Source organism: Sphaeramia orbicularis, chromosome 11 (genome assembly GCF_902148855.1).
Source record: "Sphaeramia orbicularis chromosome 11, fSphaOr1.1, whole genome shotgun sequence".
Lineage (NCBI taxonomy): Eukaryota > Metazoa > Chordata > Actinopteri > Kurtiformes > Apogonidae > Sphaeramia > Sphaeramia orbicularis.
The window spans coordinates 36,194,960-36,200,957 of record NC_043967.1 but is presented as its reverse complement, the minus strand read 5'-3'; positions in this window follow the sequence as shown (position 1 = coordinate 36,200,957).

The following is a 5,998-nucleotide window of genomic DNA, read 5'->3' as shown; positions in this document are numbered from 1 at the left end:
CCTTCAGCTTTAGTGACTTTAATGATGAAACAACTGTTTTATTGTGTTTTCTAAATGTACATCCTGCTGAACCCACTGGTTTTTCTGGTTTCTCCTTCCAGCGACACAGACGAAATGTCGCTCATGTGGTCGGATTACACAAAGGTGTTTTTCAGACCAGTTGCAGTTTTCAGCTTTGATTACCCTTCTGCAAAATGGGTTGTACAAATAAAGTCTGGCTTTTATTTTTAGTCTGAACCTTTTCCATAGGTAGCCAAAGAACCAAGTCAACACTAATATTCTGGAATTTAAAATGTATGGTTTTTGCAGCATTTCTACACACTCCTCTGGTTTTTTGACTTCCCCAAAACAGTTCTGCTGACCCTGTTGTAGTTTAGAAACACGGAGTTGTATGTGAACAAAGAACTTGGATGCCAATCTTAGTCTTTTCACTCATTAAGGCAATGTATACATCTATTTAAAGAAACCAAGATTTCACTGCCTTTGTTTTCATTAATAATGTGCACGTCAGATCATTTTTAGAATAGTTTTCATCAACATAAACCTGCATAAATGCGCTGTAGAAGGCTGTCATGGGGTTTGGGTTTGGATATAAACATCATGTTTTTGGGGGGGGTTTTTTTGGTCTCATGCTGTGACGTTCAGGACCCTAGGAATATTCTAAATCTTCACTTTGATCAGAATTTTCAGAAATATGTGAAAATGAAGTTGGAGATTGTTGCTTAAATACAAGCTGTAATTAAAAATAAAGTTGTCCTCTGAAGAGGGTGGTGGCAGGTTTAAGGAAAAAAAAAAAAGAATTATCAGAAATATAAATTTTTCAGTGACCTAAAGCAGAGGTTTCACGTGGATGAATAGAAAAACATTTTCTGATGTGTTTTTGCCTGATATCTGGCTACATTTATACATGGCATCATGGGTGTTGTTAGGACTTGAAAACGTTCAGGGCTTAAAAAAAATGATGAAAGAAAAATGTATTTACTCACGCTTATTTAAAAAAAAAAAAAAAGCCCGGTGTGCTCAGAGATCCAAGGCTACTGCCAAAACAGCCGCCAGTGCGTGGCATAAGTATCCCTCCCTGATGCATCACACCCTTTCACATGATCATTGTCCTAAAAAAACAAGACAACACCCTCTTGATAACATGGACACTGAGTTTAATCTCTTTCTGTTCTTGTCTCTCATGGCATCAGTTGTGCAGTTAACCCTTTCATGCATGAATTATGAGAACCTTAATCAAGATTTTTTCCCTGAGTGTTTTTATTCCTCTTTAGGCATGGAAAAAAAAACAACGCAATTGAAAATGTCCACTCAGCTGGACACCATGTATTTAATTTTTGAAGCAAAGAAACATGTATTTGCTGATATACTGTGAGAAAACTGAGATAAAAACATTTTTAATGTTGCTAATCTGATGTTTTCTCACATTTTAACATACCCGCATGGAGATAATATATATATATATATATAAAAAAAAAAAATTTAAAACACAACAGAACTGTTAATTACAGTCTAATAACACTTAGCAATTTTTTTTACACTCAAACATGTTAGTGCAGATCAGGTTTATCTAGAACAATAAAGTTACAGTAATGGTATGAATGTCAGTGTACGGGATGGTACATAAGCATCCACAGTGTTGGCTGATATGGAACTAAAACAACAAACCCATGAATATACAAGAGAACACCGTTGAACAGCTGTCCACTGTAGTGACCACCATGCATGAAAGGGTTAAATAGTTTTTTCTCTCTCTACTGATCACTGCATTAATAGCAGGTGAACTGTCATTCAAACAATTTGCAATAAATCTGATGTCCCATGAGGTTCACATGTACTGTATATGGACAGAGATAGTCACATCAAGCGTCTTTAAAATAAAAACATTTGTGTAATTGAAGCCTTAAGCCTTTGTTTTCATGACAACAGTTAGTTATACTGACCGACTGGCAAAAATGAGGAAAACCTATGTCATAATTAGTGGTTTGTTTCTGGTGGGGTGAACATGTTTTAAACAAACCACAGGAATTCAATGGACTCTATATTGGCAATGAGACAAAGGTTACTATGTTCAGCTGGCAGAAGAATCATTGTCAGCTCTAGTCGGGAGAATTTACAGAGACGGAAGAGGATCTAAATGCAGAAATGGAATAAAGTAGTAATTGTTTTCAAACCTTAAAACATGAAACATATTTTCTTTTCCTCTGAATGAGCAGTCTGTCTGTCTACAAAGGGTGGGTGGCCACTATGTTGCTATAGTCACCCGGATGCGTTCTCTTTCCATTTTTATAGTATGTGAAATAAAGCCCTTTTACTACAGTATGTGTAATTGCAGACTAGAGTTTAGACGCCCTCAACTAAAAAGCCCAGAACAAACAAATGAAGGACTTTTTGCAGATTCTGATTCTGTATCATCACCAATAGATGCCCCTAAAAATTACACACATCTTAAGATTTGACACAATGGGGGACATTACGTCACTTTTTAAAGATTTTATCTAGACCACAGGTGTCAAACATGTGGCCCAGGGGCCAAATCTGGCCCACCAAATGGTTCAATCCGGCCCTTGGGATGAATTTGTGAAATGCAAAAATTACACTAAGAAATTAACAATCCTTTTAGTTCAGGTTCCACATTCAGACCAATTCAATCTCAAGTGGGCAGGATCAGTAAAATACTATCAGAATAACATAGAAATAATGACAACTCCAAATTTTTCTCTTTGTAATTGTAAATATTTTCATGAATTTACACTAAAACAAAGTATAATTTCACAAAAAATATGAATAACCTGAATAAATATGAACCTGAAATGTCTTAAGAGAAGTAAGTACAATTTTAACAATATTCTGTCTGTTTCTAAATGTTTTATGTATTGTAGATCCACTGTGATCTGTAAGTTATAATGTACATGTGTAAATGATAAACTGAGGCATAGTATTGTTAAAATCACACTTATTTTTTCAGTTTGTTCATGTTATTCACATCTTTTGAAAGGATAGTTTGTAGATATAAACTTTTTCATGATGGAAATTTACTTTATTTGCTCTAAAACATAGAGAAAAGTTTAGAGTTGACATTATTACCTCCGCCAAGGAGGTTATGTTTTTGCCAGGGTTTGTTTGTTTGTTTGTTTGTTTGTTTGTTTGTTTGTTTGTCCGTTAGTGTGCAACATAACTCAAAAAGTTATGGACAGATTTTGATGAAATTTTCAGGGTTTGTTGGAAATGGGATAAGGAAGAAATGATTAAATTTTGGTGGTGATCGGGGGTGGGGGGGCCCACGGGGGGGGGGGGGGGGGGGGCACTGATCAGCCTTGGCGGAGGTCTGCGCTCTCCGAGTGCTTCTAGTTTATATATTATTCTGTTATTATTTTACTGGTTCAGCCCACTGCAGATCAAATTTAGCTGAATGTGGCCCCTGAACTAAAATGAGTTTGACACTCCTGTTCTAGACAGAGCTGAAGTGAATACAGAGTAATATAAAGCAGATGCTACACCACTTCCAGTTGTACCCCATTGGACCTTATTTTTTACGGTCAATGGTTATGTAATGGCAAAATTACTTATATCCATATATATTCATATATATATTTATGTATTTCATATATCATATACAGGGGTTGGACAAAATAATGGAAACACCTTAAAAAAATCAACAAAATATAATTTAATATGGTGTAGGTCCGCCTTTTGCGGCAATTACAGCCTCAATTCTACAAGGTATTGATTCATACAACTTGTGAATTGTTTCCAAAGGAATTTTAAGCCATTCTTCAGTTAGAATACCCTCCAACTCTTTTAGAGACGATGGCGGTGGAAATCGACTTCTTACCTGAATCTCTAAAACTGACCATAAATGCTCAATAATGTTGAGGTCTGGGGACTGTGCCGGCCATACGAGATGCTCAACTTCTTTAGAATGTTCCTCATGCCATTCTTTAACAATTCTAGCTGTATGGATTGGGGCATTATCATCTTGAGGTGAAGGTGTTTCCATTATTTTGTCCAACCCCTGTAGGCTTCTAACTTTATTTCAGATAGTGTGACTTCTTCTGTGTTGTGTCCAGAGTAGAAGGCCAGGCCAACACCTTAGTAGTATAGAGAAGATTTCTCACAGGGGTCTTATCTGTAAGTTCCTGACACAAGCCAAAACACTTTCTACACATCATAATTTTCTCATGGGAGACAGAAGACTACATTGTGATTTGTATTTTTGGGTTCAGACCGTCTCAGTCTTTTGATTGAGTGATATCTCTTTCTTTGGAGCTCCAAACAAAGTGATTTCTTTGACACTCAACACTTGAACTTATCCTTCTTTATTGAAGATGAATTAGTCGAGTATTATTTTTCCATAACAGTTATTTTTTGATTACTTTTTGATTCTGCCATTGCATATGCATATGATGTTTGGCAATTTAGAATGTAATTTTACCAGTCAAGAGAGTTGCAGTTTATGGTAAAACTTTTGAAGTATCAGATTGTGAAAATATACAACAGAAAGACTAAACCTACAGATGATATCATTGTATTGTAAAAGTTGTTGATGTCTCTGCAGCTTAAACAATACCAGATTGTAGTGAGTTTCACTTCTTTTAATACTTTTTCATCTCATTCTTGAAGATGAATGTAAACTGTAACAAGGCGCATCCAGTTTGGTGTTGATGTGCATCACTTGTGACAAGAGATCCACATCAACAGTTCATTGAGCTGTTTAAGCAGGACTTTCTTGGCTTGTAAAATTAAAACATTTAAAAAAAAAAAAAAAAAAAAAAAAACATTGTATGTGTAAATGGTAGCCCAACACAAACAAGATCAAGAAATTATTGTCTCTTGCTGTTGACAGTTTTAAAGTTTTGGTGCAATATAATATAAAGTTAGTCTGTGTTCAGGCCTCTTTTTTTTTTTTTTGCCAGATTACACTTTTGAACATTTAATCACCATGTAACTGTTAAAGTCCTGTGAGTAAAGTTTGTCTACTGCTGTGAACTGATCAGAGTAGTGGCTCAGTCAGCTAGTTCAAGTCTTGTTGACCCAGAATTCATGAAAAATCTGAATTCTGACTAAAAGCTGGGGTGAAACCTTAGTCTGACTATATGAAACCAGTTGAACAAATGAGTAACTCTAAACCTGTAATGAGGGAGTACAAATACTGAGGAACTCCATTGAGTCAGTCAAGTCACAAAGTGTCAGGTTAAAATAGTTTTGTCTTGACGTAACACCAGGAAGTAACTCACAGTCTCAGCAACTCTGAGTCCTAGATGTGACCCAACTGCCTCTCTCTCTCTTGATCTATCTATCTATCTATCTATCTATCTATCTATCTATCTATCTATCTATCTATCTATCTATCTATCTATCTATCTATCTATCTATCTATCTATCTATCTATCTATCTATCTATCTATCTATCTATCTATCTATCTAATCCAGTCAGACCAGTAAAATACTATCATATTAAACCTAGAAATAATCAAAACAGCAAATTTTTATCTTTGTTTTAGTGTAAAAAAGTAAAATTACATGAAAATATTTATATTAAAAACGGTTATTTTACAAAAAAATGTGAAAAACCTGAAATTTTACCAATATTCTGCCTGTTATTAAATGTTTTGTGTATTTGTGATTGTAATGTAAGTTGTAATGCACATGCGTAAATGACAAACTGATAATCTGAGGCATAATATTGTTAAAATTGCACTTGTTTTTCTGAAGACATTTCCAGTTGTTCATGTTATTCAGATTTTTGGAGATGTTAACATTATCATAATATAATTTTACTTTTTTTCATTTATTATTTTACTGGTCCGGCCCACTGGAGATCATATTGGGCTGAATGTGGCCTCTGAACTAAAATGAGTTTAACACCCCTGATCTTATCTATCTATCTATCTATCTATCTATCTATCTATCTATCTATCTATCTATCTATCTATCTATCTATCTATCTATCTATCTATCTATCTATCTATCTATCTATCTATCTATCTATCTATCT